General features: G+C 44.1%; 1 long non-coding RNA gene across 1 annotated transcript in view; it reads right to left on the bottom strand.

Moving 5' to 3' along the window:
• The window catches only part of LOC133635858 (uncharacterized), a 310,718-nt gene extending 290,979 nt beyond the window's left edge, over positions 1–19,739 (bottom strand). Inside the window, exon 1 of the long non-coding RNA XR_009822132.1 lies at positions 19,616–19,739. This is a non-coding gene — a long non-coding RNA (uncharacterized LOC133635858). The remainder of the gene's footprint in view (positions 1–19,615) is intronic.
• Between the last annotated feature and the right edge of the window lie 820 nt (positions 19,740–20,559).

Consider the following 20,559-nt stretch of genomic DNA (forward strand, 5'->3'; position numbering starts at 1 on the left):
CTCTGACACGCTCGTGGGGCTGTTGGAAACTCAATGATTGCTTTTATGGTAGGCAGGATTTTACGCCAGCTGTGTTCATCTATTCTGAAAAAACACGGCCTGTTGGAAACTGACTTGATCATTCTTGCTAGGGGAAAGATGTTGATATCAGAAAAGAAACCAGTATGGGATTAATATCTCCATCTATCATAGTCGCTATGATACAAAGGTTGGTCGTTTCTTGTATCTTAATAAAGCCATTTGCCAAAGATAAACAGACATGGTAGGCTATAGGAGCTAGCAGCTACACCACAGCTAAGCAGAAAATAGCACACAAGCTAGACATAGGTGACAATTGTCATTAAAAGCTCCTCTTGGACATAGTGAATAAGCGTGGCGATACCCTAAAAAACGCTGATTTATAAATTGCTTCTAAGAAAAATTATTAAATAAAAAATAAAAAAAAACATTTAAAAAGGGGGGAGGGGGGTTGGTGTATGGTATTTTTATTTTTTATTTTTTTGGCATAAAAAAATACAATCATGTGTGCTTACGGACTGTATCCCTGCAGACTGTATTGATCTATATTGATATATAATGTAGGAACCAGAAATATTAATAACAGAAAGAAACGGGGGAAAATGGGGGAAGGAGGTTTTTTGGGTTGGTGCACTAATTGTAAGTGTATCTTGTGTTTTTTATGTTGATTTAATTTTTAAAAAAAATATATATATATATATATTTTTTTATTTTTTATTTTTATTTTTTTATTTCTTGTGCAGCCCGGTACCAATCGATCCATGGACCGGTACAGGGCCGCGGCCCGGTGGTTGGGGACCACTGCTTTAAGTCATCTCTTGTTGTCACTTTATGTGATTTATGTAAGTAAGGTGTTGTTGTAGTGTGTTTACTTCCCATGCGACTGCTACTACTGACTGTAGTCATGTGAGGTGTTCCTCAAGGTTCCATCTTAGGTCCTCTCTTGTTCATCATTTGTTACTCAATTGGTGGCCTGGGAGTTTAGTTCCAAAAACTAGTGAGAAACTCACATTCTTGAAAACACGAGAGTATGGTCATAGAGATGATCTTTGACTAGATTTTTGGAGAAGGTCCTTCAAAACAGCAAAGCCCTCCTGTAACACGGCCAAAATAGACTGAAATCAAATGTCCACTGTGGAGGAGGCCGGTTCTCCCAAATATACAAAATAAGACTAATAGCGAAGGGAGAAGTCCGGCCCCTGGCATAAGTTTGTTTATGTATTTACAAACATAATTTTGTATGACATTATTGTTTCTTTTGTTAATATCAGAGTTTGTTCTGCCAAAGAGTAATCCCTAGAAGCGTACAGCGTATGACCTACAGTTAAAATATACATCATCAGGTAATATACAAAATTCAGTAGAATACAATTCATTTCAAAATCTACCCACCCAGTACCCATTTACAATTCCATACCAACTAGTTGACATTTATAAAGAATGAATTTTTAAATCCACCAAATTATTATTCAAATTTGATTAAAACGTTGAATCTTGAAGATTTGCGATATTCTTATCATACATACAGAGGTCAAGACCAGTCCAGATGGTTAATGATAAATAGGTAAGTCTTTTTATACGGCCAAGCCTTTTTCTAACATCCCACACGACAACAAAATACAAGGGTGCATCATTTGTGCTTATATTATATTGGATCAATATCAGTAATGGCCAATACTCCAATATCAGTATGTAACCTCCCTGCTTGGCACTCAGCAACAAAGGGTTGGAGTTGGGGGTTAAATCACCAAAATGATTCCCGGGCGCGGCGCCGCTGCTGCCCACTGCTCCCCAAGGGGATGGGACAAATGCAGAGGACAAATTTCACCACATCTAGTGTGTGTGTGACAATCATTGGTACTTTAATCTTTAATCTTAATCGTATCGCCCCCCCCCCCCATGTTTTGGGATATTGAAGATGATTATTTGGTGTATTTTTAGACTCTGGCAGCCAGAGGAACAAAAGGCTATATTTCCGTCTTCGTGATTGGTGGAGTAAATGCTTCCTGTACTTTGTTTACCGCATCTTGGGTCCATCTGTGCTTTTTGCTCAGAGGGGGAAAGGTGCCGAGGAAATGCGAGGACTACAAAAGCAAAGGTTAACATTACTCACAGCATAAAAACAATTTAAAAGGGAGCACCGGGGCTCTAATGGCCCGAGCGTCTTCAAAGAAAATGTTTTTTTGTGCTGAAAATAATTCATAGCTTTTTGCCGCAGTGGCTTTTCAGCTTCCCGGAGGCCCAGCATGAGACGCTGTATTTTTCCCAGCAGGCTCTCTGCTCCTCTCAAAATGGCCTTTGGCAGGCGGCACCTCAGACCCCCTCCAAATATTGACAGCGTCCGTGGCTTATTGGAAAAATGGCCGTAAGTAATGTTTATCTGCCGCACGCCGCTATTTTCTCTCGCCGTGCGACGGTATTTTTAGGAGATTAATGAATGTGTCCTGTGACATTTTCATTTCTCGCGGCTGTCAACTCGCTTACCGCTGGCATTTGTTGTAAGACGCATGCATCAGGTCTACTCCTCTTTTATTCAGGAACTCTTTTCCCTAGGAAACTGCTTGTTTTTATTCACCATCATTTTGGAAAAGTCTCTTTTTATAATCTCCTGACAAAAAGTGCAATATAAATGAAATGTGTTCTTTGGTAATAAGTTGACTAATGTGAAAATATTAATCATGTGCATGCGCAGATTCATGCACAAGGTTGGTATGTGGTGGGTGATCAGGTCTATCAGGAGACGGACTGTTGTGCTCGCTGACAAATTTCACTTCAAAATAAACCCAGACATGAATTGAGATCAAACTGATTCAAAAATGATCAAGAGTAAAGATAAGGATAAAATATTTGATAAGTATTGAAGTAAATTATTCTTTGACATTTCCTGGATAGTGCATTTGTGTCCAAATATTGGGGCCTTTGAAGAATCTATTTGAAATTATGCAATGTAATCATTTAGAAATGTAGAATTGGTGATTAATCTGATTTTAATTGGATTATTATTATAGAGTCAATAAAGCTAAGTCAGAAAACTATTTGAACTGAACAAAAACATCCTTCAGAGTATGTTCTACTTTTAGCTCTGCCACTAAGTGGGTAATAATGATAAACCGTGCAACCTTTGAACTTCCACGGCCGGAGGGGTCCCCTGCCCGTGTCCCCAGGGGCCCCACGCGTCCTGACAGCTTGAGCGATGAGTGGCGGACGCCTGTCTCAAGCGGCTATTTTTAACTTGCCGCTAAACACCGAGCCTCCAAATAGCATCCAAAACCCTAAACAAATGATTACGGGGCCACTTAAGGTCTCCCATGGCTGACCACCACACAACTATTAACAGCCAATAACGGAGGCCCTCTGGGGTCGCAAGGTTTAAAGACTTTGAAGGCAGACATGTTGGATGTGCTCTTAAAGAGAAAAAAAAAGTTGCGTCTTACTTTGAAACACTGACAAGTTAATAATCCCTTCTCAAAAGGCTCCACCGCAGCAAAATGGCCAGTTTGTTCTTATACTTTTATTGCTATCATCTGTCAGTCACTCACATCTTTGCTTCACCGTCGTGCTCAAACTTTCTTTTCCTGGCTCTTTAAAAGACTCTAATTCCTGATGGAGGAGTTGTACTCAAGGCACGATAATGACATTCCAATGTAAAAGACATGTTTGGTTTGCAAAAAGCACATAAAAAGAGTCTGCTTGTGGTTATGGCTTTGTTCTTGACTACTGTTACCACCACAGAAGGCTTTCCTCGTCAAACTACTGTTTTGTCATTTCTAAAATGTGGGGAGCAGAGAAAAGTAGTCATCTGTCACTCGACATCAAAACAAGCACTCCGACTCTAAAATGTGTTACTAATAGTCCTAAAGTGTGTGGAATATCAGCACTTATCCGTCTGTTACATACACTGGAACCTTGACTGGTTGTACGAACCTTGTCTCAGTGTTTCTAACATTTGTAATAGTCCTAAAGTATGTGGAATGTCAGCACTGTTACATACACTGGAACCACGACTGGTTGTACGAACCTTGTCTCAGTGTTTCTAACATTTTTAATAGTCCTAAAGTATCACTCAATCAATTCAATCAATCAATCTCAGTGTTTCTAACATTTGTAATAGTCCTCAAGTGTGTGGAATATTAGCACTGTTACATACACTGGAACCTGGACTGGTTGTACGGACCTTGTCTTAGTGTTTCTAACATTTGTAATAGTCCTAAAATATGTGGAATATCAGCACTATTACATACACTGGAACCTGGACTGGTTGTACGAACCTTGTCTCAGTGTTTCTAACATTTTTAATAGTCCTAAAGTATCACTCAATCAATTCAATCAATCAATCTCAATGTTTCTAACATTTGTAATAGTCCTCAAGTGTGTGGAATATCAGCACTGTTACATACACTGGAACCTGGACTGGTTGTACGGACCTTGTCTTAGTGTTTCTAACATTTGTAATAGTCCTAAAATATGTGGAATATCAGCAGTATTACATACACTGGAACCTGGACTGGTTGTACGAACCTTGTCTCAGTGTTCCTAACATTTGTAATAGTCCTAAAGTATGTAGAATATCAGCACTGTTACATACACTTGAACCTGGACTGGTTGTACGAACCTTGTCTCAGTGTTTTTAACATTTGTAATAGTCCTAAAGTATGCGGAATATCGACACTGTTACATACACTGGAACCACGACTGGTTGTACGAACTTGTCTCAGTGTTTCGAACAATTGTAATAGTCCCAAAGTGTGTGGAATATCAGCCCTTATTTATCTATTACATACATCATTAGGTACACCCATCAGTCTAATACAAGAGCGTACGACTCTTCAGTGGCGGTATGCATCGTAACTGCGCTCCCAAGTCCCACACAGCGTTACGCATTAAAAGCCAAATACAGCAAGTGATTTACTGGCTAATCAAATATGAAGCGGTCCTGAAAGGTTAAGTAGAGACCGAGACATACTGTATAATATCTTTTTTTGTTTTGCATGAAGTCAGTTTTTACGTGCGGTACTTGGCTACAGTATTTATTTATTTCCAACATGCAAAGTGTAACATCACATTGCCAATTTCACATTTCAACGTGGCCAAAACGGAGTAGAAAGAAGCAAAACCTATTTACTCCTACATTCTTTCCGTTTCTCCGCCATGGCTGCACGTGCACGTGTTGACTTTGTGTACACTCGTCTTTCTTAACCATATCCCTGGGACCCATCGTTGTAAATATCCAATTCCTCAGTTAAGGTCCTTATGGGCTGCAAGGGTACTCAGTTGTAATACACTTTTCCACCACTTGTGGCAGTAATGATAATAACAAACAGTCTGGCGCTAAAGTCTTAGAAGTTTCTTAGGCGCAACAATTAGGACTAAAGTGGTGTTTTCAATTGTACTCATTCAGTGTTAATATTTGAGTGGGCCCCGAGGTCAATAAGGTTAAGAACCCCTGCTGTACACAATCTGTAACACAAACAAGCAAATACGTATAAAACAATCCATCAATAAAGTTGACATAATTTGCTGAATCTGAGAGATGTCTCATTTATCAATAAGGTTCCAGATGTGTACCAGAATCCTATAAGAAACGTGTATGCAACAGCAATAGATGATATATGTCTATTACCTGACAGCTTCTATGTTAGCTATTTCTCTTTGTTTATAATGTACATTTTCTGCTGGATCTACTCTCTATTTTATGCTGCCCTTTCTTTTGCTGCAGCTGTTACATATACTGTAATATTGTACTTGGTAATTGAGATTTATTATATATTATATACAAATATAATATAATAATGTATGAGTATATATTATATACTGTATGTATAATATGTAAATATTACATATATATTATATAGCTACCACGGTACATTTTTAGTCTACTTTATACCTGCATTATCCTTTCCATCCTTACACATCCTTTTTAACTGAGCTACTGTGTGGAACAATTTCCCTTGTGGACCAATAAAGTTTGTCTAAGTATAAGTATAAGAGGGAGAACATATTACAAATGCCTCATTCTGCACCGCATGAAGAATTATCATTGTGTTTTATATTTTAGATTGTTCCCTTTTTGTTGTTAATTTTTGCCATGATTTGATGTATGGTATGTAAATGAGAGGGAGAACATATTAGATTTATTGCATTCCTTGCACACGTTCTCTATTCATGTTCAATCTTGTGTACACTTTGCACTGCTTTTTCCCAATTCCTGATCAAATAGTACCAATTAGTGTCCACTGATTGGATGTGTTTGATTTTGCTTTAACGCTTCTTTTACACACATTAAAAGCAGCATGAAAATCTAAATATTTTCTTTGGGAACTATCCAGTATTTTCATGAATGTGAGATGTTTCATTAATAAAAAGTATTTGTTGTGGTGTCAAAGATGGCGCCGATGAGCTAAATAACAGTCACTGAAGAAGAATATTGTCCAATCAGTGTGTTGTCTATCAGACATCATCTTGCAGTAATGGAGCGTGACAGGCCGCCTTTGTTCAGGCCACAATAAGCCAGTGTTTGAAAAACTTGAAGTAAGCAGTGATGGCCAGCTTGACGTGGACGACTCCAAACACGGGGCCTCTAAGGGTGAAGAACTTGAAGTAAGCAGTCCCACTGAACAGTGATGGCCAGCTTGACGTGGCTGACTCCAAACACGGGGCTTCTCAGGCTTTTCACCTGTGCTCCAAAGCTTCAGTGCACCTATGCTAATGTGCGCCTTGGTCAAGACGGCGCATGTGGCGTGGATTCTGCTTCCTGTGGAATCTGTTCAGTGTCAGGCCTCCAGGGCATGTGGGCTGGCGACACCAGCGCTGAGATGGTCCAGACAGACCTTGTCAGGCCAAGACAAGGAGCCACACTCAGACCCTGCAACCCGAGAGGGCACGGGGCTCCTCCGGCTGGGATAAGTGACCCCAGATGGGAGCGGGCTCTATGCCCCTCCGCCCCCCCTGCAGGGTCGTCTGTCAGATTCCGGCGCTTTCTCGTAAGCGTCGATCACAGACGCCTGCGTGAGCCACGTGCATTGTGGGAAATGATCAGAGGGGCATTCGCCTTTGAAGGCCAAGGAGCGTGGCAGAAAATCTTTTCCGCTTCCTCTTCCTGTCAAGCTGCCACCTGGGCTGAAAGAGGGGGCGACGCGTGATTGAGAGCACGCTCACGTTTGTCTTCATTGCTTAATTGAAGATCCCGGGGAATTTCATAAGGGAGCATGAGGAGCTTTTCATCTCAACAGTGCTGAGCTGTCACCTTCATGCACTACCTGCTTCCTTTCAGAGAAGGAAATGAGGACAACTTTCATGTACACCTGGCGATACCACATTTTTATTCTGCTTTTTTTTTTTAAATTTGGCCTTTTTTTTTATTTCTTCTTTTCCAGCTCATGTAACGCTGCGAGTTGCTTAAGAGATCACACAAAACACGAAGTGTCTTTTCTGCTACCGGCAGTACTTTCAAACATCCACAGCAGGGAGGCTCTGATTAGGGATCAATGTGGCCCATCCTGTCAGATGGGCTCATACATATACCGATCATCCAGTGAGATCAGCCCATACTGACACCGATCACCCACTGAGATGGGCCCATACTTACACCGATCATTCAGAGAGATGGGCCCATATTAATAGCGATCATCCAGTGAGATCAGCCCATACAGATAGCGATCATCCAGTGAGATGGGCCCATTCTGGTACCGATCATTCAGTGAGATCAGCTCATACTGACACCGATCATCCAGTGAGATCGGCCCATACTGACACGATCATCCAGTGAGATCGGCCCATACTGACACCGATCATCCAGTGAGATGGGCCTATTACTGATACTGATCATCCAGTAAGATCGGCCCGTATTAATAGTGATCATCCAGTGAGATGGGCCCATACAGATAGCGATCATCCAGTGAGACGGGCCCATACTGATACCAATCATCCAGTGAGATTGGCCCATACTGACACCAATCATCAGGTGAGATCGGCTCATACTGACACAGATCATCCAGTGAGATTGGCCCATACTGACACCAATCATCCAGTGAGATGGGCCCATACTGATACCGATCATCCAGTGAGATCGGCCCATATTAACAGCGATCATCCAGTGAGATGGGCCCATACAGATAGCGATCATCCAGTGAGATGGGCCCATACTCATAACAATCATCCAGTGAGATCGGCCCATATTAATAGCAATCATCCAGTGAGATCGGCTCATACTGACACCGATCTTCCAGTGAGATCTGCCCATACTGACACCGATCATCCAGTGAGATCATCCCATACTGACACCGATCATCCAGTGAGATCGGTCCATACTGATACGATCATCCAGTGAGATGGGCCTATACTGACCACCGCTCATCCAGTGAGATCGGCTCATACTGACACTGACCAGCCAGCAAGATCAACTCGTACAGATAATCATCCAGTGAGATGGGCCCATACTGATACCGATCATCCAGTGAGATCGGCCCATATTAACAGCGATCATCCAGTGAGATGGGCCCATACAGATAGCGATCATCCAGTGAGATGGGCCCATACTCATAACAATCATCCAGTGAGATCGGCCCATATTAATAGCAATCATCCAGTGAGATCGGCTCCTACTGACACCGATCTTCCAGTGAGATCTGCCCATACTGACACCGATCATCCAGTGAGATCAGCCCATACTGACACCGATCATCCAGTGAGATCGGTCCATACTGATACCGATCATCCAGTGAGATGGGCCCATACTGACCACCGCTCATCCAGTGAGATCGGCTCATACTGACACTGACCAGCCAGCAAGATCAACTCGTACAGATAATCATCCAGTGAGATGGGCCCATACTGATACCGATCATCCAGTGAGATGTGCCCTTACTGATACGATCATCCAGTGAGATCGGCCCATATTAATAGCAATCATCCAGTGAGATTGGCCTATACCAGGGGTCGGCAACCCGCGGCTCCGGAGCCGCATGCGGCTCTTTGACCACTCTGATGCGGCTCAGCTGCATACTTGCCGACCCTCCCCCTCTCCGTGCGTCGGTTGGTTGATGTGTGGGGGGGTTTGGTGGTAGCGGGGGTGTATAATGTAGACCGGAAGAGTTAGGGCTGCATGGGATTCTGGGTATTTGTTGTGTCGTGTTGATGTTGTGTTACAGTGCAGATGTTCTCCAGAAATGTGTTTGTCATTCTTTTTTGGTGTGGGTTCAAAGTGTGGCGCATATTTGTAACGTAACAGTGTTAAAGTTGTTTTTGTACGGCTACCGTCAGTGTAAGCTGTGTGGCTGTTGAACAAGTATGCCTTGCTGTCACTTACGTGAGCAAGCAAAAGCTGCATTCAACATGTGGCCAAGCAGGTACGCTGTTTGGGCAGGCTGTAGAGGGCGCTAAAAGCAGTGCCAGCACGTACTGAAATTTGGGAGTCTCCCGGAAATATGAGGGGGTTGGCAAGAAAGACGCTATCAAGCGCCACTCAATTAAAAGTCGCGGGCCGCACTAGCATTAAATTTCCATATTGAGATGCGTGCCGGTGTGTGTGTCAGAGACCCCTGGTTGACATAGCGCAAAGCAATTTAAGCTTTGTATGCGATGTTTTTCATTTTAAATTTTCAAAAAAATTTGTGGCTCCCATTGTTTGCTTTAATTTGTGAAACTTTCCAAAATGGCTCTTTGAGTGGTAAAGGTTGCCGACCCCTGGCCTATACAGATAGCGATCATCCAGTAAAATGGGCCCATACAGATCGCGATCATCCAGTAAGATGGGCCCATACTGATACCGATCATTCAGTAAGATCGGCCCATACGGACATCGATGATCCAGTGAGATCGGCTCATACTGACATGATCATCCAGCGAGATCGTCTCATACAGATAACGATCATCCAGTGAGATCGGCTCATACTGACACCGATCATCCAGTGACATCGGCTCATACTGACCCCGATCATCCAGTGAGATCGGCCCATACTGATACCGATCCTCCAGTGAGATGGGCCAATACTGATACCGATCATCCAGTGAAATGGGTCCATACAGATGGCAATCATCCAGTGAGATGAGTCCATACTGATGCTGATCATCCAGTGAGATCGGCCCATATTAATAGCGATCATCCAGCGAGATCGGTCCATACAGATAGCAATCATCCAGTAAAATGGGCCCATACTGATGCCGATCATCCAGTGAGATCAGCCCATACTAATAGTGATCATCCAGCGAGATCGGCCCATACAGATAGCGATCATCCAGTAAAATGGGCCCTCCTGATACCGATCATCCAGTGAGATCGACCCACATTACTAGCGATCATCCAGTCAGATTGGTCCATACTGATACCGATCATCCAGTGAGATCGGCCCATACAGATAGTGATCATCCAGTGAGATCGGCCCATACAGATAGTGATCATCCAGTGAGATCGGCCCATACAGATAGTAATCATCCATGGAGATGGGCTCATACTGATACCGATGACATATATGAACTGTACATATTTATTGTGAGTACTATTACAATACCAGCCCAATATTTCAATGAGGTACTTTTATTGCATACTGTTTGATCAGAACAAAGTACATAAAACCTCAACAAAAACAAAAACTACTATCTACTACTCATTAATTGAATTGCATACTGTTTTATCAGAACTAACTAAGTACATAATACCGCAACAAAAACAACAACTACTATCTACTACTCATTACTTGTATTGCACACTGTTTGATCAGAACAGAATACATTATACCTCAACAAAAACAAAAACTACTATCTACAACTCATTTCAATCATTTCCTTTTGAATCCCTCCCATATCTGAGGAATGATTTTCTTTGATAGTAAACATTAAGAGGAAAAGTTCAAAAACAATCATTGTGAGAAATTAAAGATTTGGACCAAATCTCTCTAGTATGGATCCTACTGACCATCCCTCTAGTATGGATCCTATTGACCAAATCTCTCTCGTATGGATCCTATTGACCAAATCCCTCTAGTATGGATCCTATTGACCAAATCTCTCTAGTATGCATTTTATTGACAACATCTCTCAAGTATGGTCCCTATTGACCAAATCCCTCTAGTATGGATCCTATTGACCAAATCCTTCTAGTATGGATCCTACTACCCAAATCCCTCTAACATAGATCCTATTGACCAAATCCCTCTAGTATGGATCCTATTGACCAAATCTCTCTCGTATGGATCCTATTGACAAAATCCCGCTAGTATGGATTCTATTGTCCAAATCCCTCTAGTATAGATCCTATTGGCCAAATCCCTCTAGTATGGATCCTATTGACCAAATCCCTCCAGTATTGACCCTATATGATGATTTATATATTATCAGAACATCTGTCAATATAAACAAACATTTGTCAATATAAACAGAACATGTGTCAATATAAACACACGTTTGTCAATATAAACAGAAAATTTGTCAATACAAACAAATGTGTCAATACAAGCAGAACATTTGTCAATATAAACAGAACATTTGTCAATATAAACACACATGTCAATATAAACAGAACATTTGTCAATACAAACAACTATGTCAGTCTACCCCAGGGCAGCTGTGGCTACGAAAGTAGCTTACCACCACCAGGTGTGAATGAATGATGGGTTTTTAACATGTAAAGCGACTTTGGGTACTTAGAAAAGCGCTATATAAATCCCAGGTATTATTATTATTATTATTATTATGTGTCAATATAAACAGAACATTTGTCAATATAAAAAAACATTTGTCAATACAAACAGAACATTTGTCAATACAGACAAACATTTATCAAAATAAACATTTGTCGATATAAACAAAAAGAGAGGGTGAGAAAGCGTCTTGAAGATGGTCTGGTAAACATCATGTATGCAACATTTGGACCACCCTTATCTGATCAGTAAAACAGAACTTTTGTCAATATAAACAAACATTTGTCATTATAAACAAACATTTGTCAATATCAACAAACATTTATCAAAATAAACAAACGTGTCTACATAAACAAAAAGAGAGGATGAGAAAGCATCTTGAAGATGCTCTGTGAAACATCATCTATGCAACATTTGGACCAGCATTATCTGATCACTACTAGGAACTGGTTCCTAATCAATGCTCCTGAAGTCCCAACACTGATTGCTTGGTTTTGGGTAGCCTCTCTTCCACCATGGAAGTGTTTGTCACCAACTTGTGAGTCAGCAGCAATCTGCCCGCCTGCCTTGATGCCATCCAGATGCCCCCCAGATGCCCCCATTGAAAACACACAGCGGCCTCTTTGTTTGCTTCACCCCACAACACACACTCCTTGCCGAGCGCGGTCACACTCCTTACGGTACAAATACACACACGCTTGCCGACACGCGCTGCAATAAATAACTCTTTGGTCTGCTTAAGATCACTTTTAATCGGCTTTGCCATTTAATTGGGGACAACATTTCCTGATTGTCACTTCTTTGATCCATCAAACACAGGATTCTTTGCTTGCACAATGAACACTAGGAGGCGCTGACATCCAAATAGATTGGATACAATTGCTGCTTTGGGATTGAAGAACCCTGACATGAAGCCAAGAAAACGCAAAGGGGTGAACAGTGCCATATATTCCATCTCTAAGTAGAGAAGCAAGATATCATTGGCCACTTTAAAGAATACTCATCTTTTTTCTAGCAATGATCCATGAAAACAATCAAGCTCCATCAGGTTGGATGAAGTGTTGCTTTTCATCCATGATGTCTCTGTACATTGCTGCTTTCATCTTTCCCTCTATCTTGACTAGTCTCCCAGTTCTTGCCGCTGAAAAGCATCCCCACAGAATGATGCTACCACCACCATGCTTCACTGCATCGAAATACATTTTGGTACCGGTACTAAATTATTGTTATCAAGACAAGCCTCGTCCTAATATTAGCGCTAGCTTTTGATCCGAATCCTAGCTTTTTGTGGCCACGAAAACATTTTGTTTGGGGCTCCACTACAGTTACTCCTATCATACGGGCGAGGCTATTCAAATGGCGGCCCCGGGGGCCAAATCCAGCCAAGTTCAGTTGAAGACATTTTTCAGCAAATTCCTAAAACAAGGAGTGCTCCGGTTGTCTAGAGGAACTTGGACCGCTGTCAAGACTTTGGCACATCCAGTAGGGGCCAAACTTTAAGATTGAAATAACTGAGACGTTCCTCAAGGAATCCTTCTAACTCCTCTCCTTTTGTTTACTTATGTAAGTAAGGTGTTTACTTCACATGCAGTCAGTAGTCATGTGTTCAACTCCACTTATAGTAGTGGTGTTCCTCAAGGTTCTGTCTAGGTCCTCTCTTGTTCATCAACTGGTGGACCGCCAGTTCGCTTAAAACATTCTCACACTTTGGCAGCGGATGATCTTTTTTGCAGAAGGTCCTTAAGAACAGCGGAGGGCTCCTGAAACTCTGAAAAAGTCAATCAAACAAAATACAAGGTCTGCTGTGGAGGACACTAAATAAGAATGAATGTGGCGCCCAAAAGAATAGAGCTGAATATCCTCATACTGAGAGCTACTTGACTGCAGCCCAGTGAGTATTAGAATACAACGGTCACATGGGTATTTATTTCCTGTCTAAAGTGTTCCCTAATGTTCAAAAACACATTTAGAAAGACATTAACATGATTTAGCTTTGAAAATATTAATTTTTCAATATTAAAATTCACAACCTTTTTTTTCTCCTGGAGAGTCATTTCTACTCCCCGCTTTTACCCTATCATCAAAAATGGGAAAACTAAACTCTCTAAAGCCATTAAGCAATTGGCCGCTAACTTCCGTGTCATCTTGTCAGGAACTCCAATTCAAAACAACGTTTTTGAACTTCTACAGGGCTCACACAATAATGTTTTTCATGATCCTCTATTTTTTTTACTCCTCTCTGAGCTGCCACCTTACCGTGGTAGAGGAGTTTGCGTGTCCCAATGATCCTAGGAGCTATGTTGTCCGGGGGCTTTATGCCCCCTGGTAGGGTCTCCCAAACAAACTGGTCCTAGGTGAGGGATCAGACAAAGAGCAGCTCGAAGACCTCAATGAAAAATAAAAACCAAGGACCCAGATTTCCCTCGCCCGGACGCGGGTCACCGGGGCCCCCCTCTGGAGCCAGGCCCGGAGGTGGGGCACGATGGCGAGCGCCTGGTGGCCGGGCCTGTCCCCATGGGGCCCGGCCGGGCACAGCCCGAAGAGGCAACGTGGGTCCCCCCTCCAATGGGCTCACTACCCATAGCAGGGGTCATAGAGGTCGGGTGCGAAGTGATCTGGGCGGAAGCCGAAGGCAGGGCACTTGGCGGTCCGATCCTCGGCTACAGAAGCTAGCTCTTGGGACGTGGAACGTCACCTCGCTGGGGGGGAAGGAGCCTGAGCTAGTGCGCGAGGTGGAGAAGTTCCAGCTAGACATAGTTGGACTCACTTCGACGCACAGCAAGGGCTCTGGAACCAGTTCTCTCGAAAGGGGCTGGACTCTCTTCCACTCTGGCGTTGCCGGCAGTGAGAGGCGACGGGCTGGGGTGGCAATTCTTGTTGCCCCCCGGCTCAGAGCCTGCATGTTGGAGTTCAACCCGGTGGACGAGAGGGTAGCTTCTCTCCGCCTTCGGGTGGGGGAACGGGTCCTGACTGTGGTTTGCGCTTACGCACTAAACAGCAGTTCAGAGTACCCACCCTTTTTGGATTCACTCGAGGGAGTACTTGAGAGTGCTCCCCCGGGTGATTCCCTCGTTCTACTGGGGGACTTCAAAGCTCATGTTGGCGGCGACAGTAAACCTGGAGAGGCGTGATTGGGAAGAATAGCCGCCCGGATCTGAACCCGAGCGGTGTTTTGTTATAAGACTTTTGTGCCCGTCACAGATTGTCCATAACGAACACCATGTTCAAACATAAGGGTGTCCATATGTGCACTTGGCACCAGGACACCCTAGGCCGCAGTTCCATGATCGACTTTGTAGTTGTGTCGTTGGATTTGCGGCCTCATGTTTTGGACACTCGGGTGAAGAGAGGGGCGGAGCTTTCTACCGATCACCACCTGGTGGTGAGTTGGCTTCGATGGTGGGGGAGGATGCCGGACAGACCTGGCAGGCCCAAACGCATTGTGAGGGTTTGCTGGGAACGTCTGGCAGAGTCTCCTGTCAGAGAGAGTTTCAATTCCCACTTCCGGAAGAACTTTGAACATGTCACGAGGGAGGTGCTGGACATTGAGTCCGAATGGACCATGTTCCGCGCCTCTATTGTCGAGGTGGCTGATTGGAGCTGTGGCCGCAAGGTAGTTGGTGCCTGTCGTGGCGGTAATCCTAGAACCCGTTGGTGGACACCGGCGGTGAGGGATGCCGTCAAGCTGAAGAAGGAGTCCTATCGGGTTCTTTTGGCTCATGGGACTCCTGAGGCAGAGGAGAGGTACCGACAGGCCAAGTGGTGTGCGGCTTCGGCGGTCGCGGAGGCAAAAACTCGGACATGGGAGGAGTTCGGGGAAGCCATGGAAAACGACTTCCGGACGGCTTCGAAGCGATTCTGGACCACCATCCGCCGCCTCAGGAAGGGGATGCAGTGCACTTTCAACACCGTGTATGGTGAGGTTGGTGTTCTGCTGACCTCGACTGCGGATGTTGTGGATCGGTGGCGGGAATACTTCGAAGACCTCCTCAATCCCACCAACACGTCTTCCTATGAGGAAGCAGTGCCTGGGGAATCTGTGGTGGGCTCTCCTATTTCTGGGGCTGAGGTTGCTGAGGTTGTTAAAAAGCTCCTCGCTGGCAAGGCCCCGGGGGTGGATGAGATCCGCCCGGAGTTCCTTAAGGCTCTGGATGCTGTGGGGCTGTCTTGGTTGACAAGACTCTGCAGCATCGCGTGGACATCGGGGGCGGTACCTCTGGATTGGCAGACCGGGGTGGTGGTTCCTCTCTTTAAGAAGGGGAACAGGAGGGTGTGTTCTAACTATCGTGGATCACACTCCTCAGCCTTCCTGGTAAGGTCTATTCAGGTGTGCTGGAGAGGAGGCTACGCCGGATAGTCGAACCTCAGATTCAGGAGGAACAGTGTGGTTTTTGTCCTGGTCGTGGAACTGTGGACCAGCTCTATACTCTCGGCAGGGTCCTTGAGGGTGCATGGGAGTTTGCCCAACCAGTCTACATGTGTTTTGTGGACTTGGAGAAGGCATTCGACCGTGTCCCTCGAGAAGTCCTGTGGGGAGTGCTCAGAGAGTATGGGGTATCGGACTGTCTGATTGTGGCGGTCCGCTCCCTGTATGATCAGTGCCAGAGTTTGGTCCGCATTGCCGGCAGTAAGTCGGACACGTTTCCAGTGAGGGTTGGACACCGCCAAGGCTGCCCTTTGTCACCGATTCTGTTCATAACTTTTATGGACAGAATTTCTAGGCGCAGTCAAAGCGTTGAGGGGATCTGGTTTGGTGGCTGCAGGATTAGGTCTCTGCTTTTTGCAGATGATGTGGTCCTGATGGCTTCATCTGGCCAGGATCTTCAGCTCTCACTGGATCGGTTCGCAGCTGAGTGTGAAGCGACTGGGATGAGAATCAGCACCTCCAAGTCCGAGTCCATGGTTCTCGCCCGGAAAAGGGTGGAGTGCCATCTCCGGGTTGCGGAGGAGACCGTGCCCCAAGTGGAGGAGTTCAAGTATCTCGGAGTCTTGTTCACGAGTGAGGGAAGAGTGGATCGTGAGATCGACAGGCGGATCGGTGCGGCGTCTTCAGTAATGAGGACGCTGTATCGATCCGTTGTGGTGAAGAAGGAGCTGAGCCGGAAGGCAAAGCTCTCAATTTACCGGTCGATCTACGTTCCCATCCTCACCTATGGTCATGAGCTTTGGGTTATGACCGAAAGGACAAGATCACGGGTACAAGCGGCCGAAATTAGTTTCCTCCGCCGGGTGGCGGTTGGAGGAGCCAGATGAGGTGGTTCGGGCATCTGGTCAGGATGCCACCCGAAAGCCTTCCTAGGGAGGTGTTTAGGGCACGTCCGACTGGTAGGAGGCCACGGGGAAGACCCAGGACACGTTGGGAAGACTATGTCTCCCGGCTGGCCTAGGAACGCCTCGGGATCCCCCGGGAAGAGCTGGACGAAGTGGCTGGGGAGAGGGAAGTCTGGGTTTCCCTGCTTAGGCTGCTGCCCCCGCGACCCGACCTCGGATAAGCGGAAGAAGATGGATGGAATATTAATTTTACTGCAAAGGTTTACTGTTTTACTCCTGGTGCCAGAAATAGATTTGGCAATAGGAATGTGTGCATAAAAGCCATAGAGACCAACACAAATGTAGTTCATTTACATTCAGAATTAGAACTAATGCATTATTATTATTAATACTTTGTGTTCATCTTAATAATAATGAACACATAATAAACAACAGAACAACATTGATGACTACAACTCGCTTCAATAGTAAAGTGTTAATATTCTAGGTAATGTCCAAAGTTGAAAATGAAAACGTCAAAAAAAATTATTGATTGATCGGCTGAAGGGGAAAAAGTAGAGATGTCCGATAATGGCTTTTTGCCGATATCCGATATTCCCCAACTCTTAATTACCGATTCCGATATCAACCGATACCGATATATACAGTCGTGGAATTAACGCATTATTATGCCTAATTTTGTTGTGATGCCCTGCTGGATGCATTAAAGAATGTAACAAGGTTTTCCAAAATAAATCAACTCAAGTTATGGAAAAAAGTGCCAACATGGCACTGACATATTTATTATTGAAGTCACAAAGTGCATTATTTTTTTTAACATGCCTCAAAACAGCAGCTCGGAATTTGGGACATGCTCTCTCTGAGATAATCCTGATACCCACTACAACTATGGGAAATACTATACTTTGACTTTCACAAAGTGCATTATTTTTTTTAATTTTTAAACAACAGCTACAAAAACAATGAAGGCACACAGCTTCAGTCCAGCGTATACTAGAGTAATAAAGTAAACAATAACATAGTCCTCCTTTAGTCCAAGACTGCCTGGCATACTGTATAACAGGAAATTATAAACTGGGCTCAATCTGCCCTGCTCTAATTTATTTGTATGAGTAACAAAAATGTGCTGCAAGCTAGTGGTGAGTGCTTGAAGTGGCCTAGCAGTCAGCCAGAGCTTCTGAAATGCTGCGTTGAGACAGGGCACCTCCGTTCACTGCAAGCTGCAAAGTGTGCGCCATGCAGGGCAGACTAGCCACACCAAACTCCACTGTGGTTTTTGCCATACTGCGTGCGTTGTCCCTGACCACAAAATGGGCTTTCGCCTTGGGGTGGTTTTTGTGTTTTTGTTTTTTTTTCTCGGCGGAGTCTTTAAGCGACAACAGTGTGGTACTACTTTTTTTCGGTGTTTGCTTTTTATCCATCTTCCGCTTGTATTCATCGTGTATCTCCTTATGATTCTTGAAGAGGTGGGAGATCAAATTGCTCGTATTAAAGGAAGACGTCTTGGTTCCTCCTCGCATAACCAACTTTTTGCAGTCATTGCAAATTGCCAGTTTTATATCCGTCAGACACACTTTAAAATAATCCCAAACCCTAGACATGGTGTCGTTAGTCAGTCACCGAGCGAGCTCGCTTGTTAGCCACGGCTACAGCACCGGCAACAACACACTCTTGTTGTTGTTATGCTCCACTCGCGGCGGTTTGATGAGGTCATCAAGCGTCGCCAGTAAACCTCTCATGCTGCAGTCATGCTGCAACTCCTGTGTTGTGTGTGGGAGAGGGGAGAGGGGAGGGGCTGCTGACTGGGAGACGCAACTGCTCTGTACTTCTCCCTAAGTCCGTGTACCACTCCGTACAGCTGCGTTTTAAAAAGTCATAAATTTTACTTTTTGAGACCGATACCGATCATTTCCGATATTACATTTTAAAGCATTTATCGGCCGATAATATCGGCAGTCCGATATTATCGGACATCTCTAGGAAAAAGTGATAGCTACCGCAGAGATAGCCAAATCCAAACTGCTAAGCCGCTTTGGCGTTAATTGAAAAAGTCAACAAAACACAACAAACGGGTCACAACAATGAAGAAACAACTGTTTTTTAGACTCAATGTCTTTGGTGAAAAGGTTCGGCTGCAATGGAAAATGAAATAACACGGTGGTTTTAGAAATACGGCTGTAAATCTGTCACGATGAGGGCCCTTGAAGCCAGGCTAAATGAGCAATGATCTCTATGGGCTCTTGAATGCACATGGCTGCCATGCTGCTGAAGCGAACTTCAAGTATTACGAAGGACACGTTGACTCTGTGCTAAATAAAAGTCACATTGTATCCATGAGGTCATTCAGTCCATCAAAGTAGAAGAAACAAACATGATGCTCAGCCATAATCATGGGTCCCCCCTCCAAGCGGTCGTGGTCCTAAACAAACATTGTTTTTGCCACAAGGTAAGATTAGATGTCGTGGATGAACAAAAAGCAAGATTCTGTGTTGCACAATAATGTACGCACATTGTTTCACATTTCCATTGAACTATTTCCTGCTTCCCCTGTGCTTCATGTTCCATACCGCACATTTCTCCACGAGATGGCCCGTGTGGCGAACTAGATGTCCTTAATGCATCTTGACACCAAGCTCAAGTCTGGTGTTTGCCTAATGACTCAAGCAGCAGGAGAGTGTTGAAGTCAAACATACCCGTCTGCGTGCCAACATGTCGAATCGGGTTAGAGCCCGGACGGGCGTAAGTGACAGTGAGGTGGCGGCGCCAGCATCCACCACCTCCGTGATCCGGTGTCGGACGGGCTCTGCAATTTGCTCTGAGGAAAAGAACATGGGAAGAACCTGTGAAATAGAAGCCACACTTTCAATGTGTGCAAGTATTTCCAGAGTATATTTGGGGTCAACCTTCCCCCAAACTCCCAGTAAAGATGGCGTCCTATAAGGAAATAATAGGCAGCCTGAGTTGTTGTGCAGACAACTGGTGAAATCCATACAACCATGACTTATTGTTGGCAAATATCTGCACTTGTCCACCAGTCATTACATACATTTTGAAGGGGCTTTTATTTTCTTCTTCCGCTAACCCAACACCGAAACTTCTGGGGGAAGTATTCTGAACCTCTACTGCAGAAGACGACTCGAAAAATGGCAAGCCAGGAACAAAAATGGGAGTTTATTGAAAACAAAAACACTCGAAAGTTCAGTTAAAAACATTTTTGCAGCAAATTCTTAAAGACTAAAGAGCTCTTGTTGGACCAAACACTTTGTTGACACATCCTTGCATTGACCTTTGAACCTTGCTCGCAAACATACAACACTGGGCTCCAAACTTGTCATTTACATAACTGAGGTGTTCTTCAAGGAACCCCTTTAAAGGCCTACTGAAACCCACTACTACCGACCACGCAGTCTGATAGTTTATATATCAATGATGAAATCTTAACATTGCAACACATGCCAATACGGCCGGGTTAAATTATAAAGTGCAATTTTAAATTTCCCGCTAAACTTCCGGTTGAAAACGTCTTTGGATGATGACGTATGCGCGTGACGTAACAAGTGAAACAGAAGTATCAGTACCCCATTGAATCCAATACAAAATAGCACTGTTTTCATCTCATAATTCCACAGTATTCTGG

This window comes from Entelurus aequoreus, linkage group LG20, assembly GCF_033978785.1.
Source record: "Entelurus aequoreus isolate RoL-2023_Sb linkage group LG20, RoL_Eaeq_v1.1, whole genome shotgun sequence".
Classification (NCBI taxonomy): Eukaryota; Metazoa; Chordata; class Actinopteri; order Syngnathiformes; family Syngnathidae; genus Entelurus; species Entelurus aequoreus.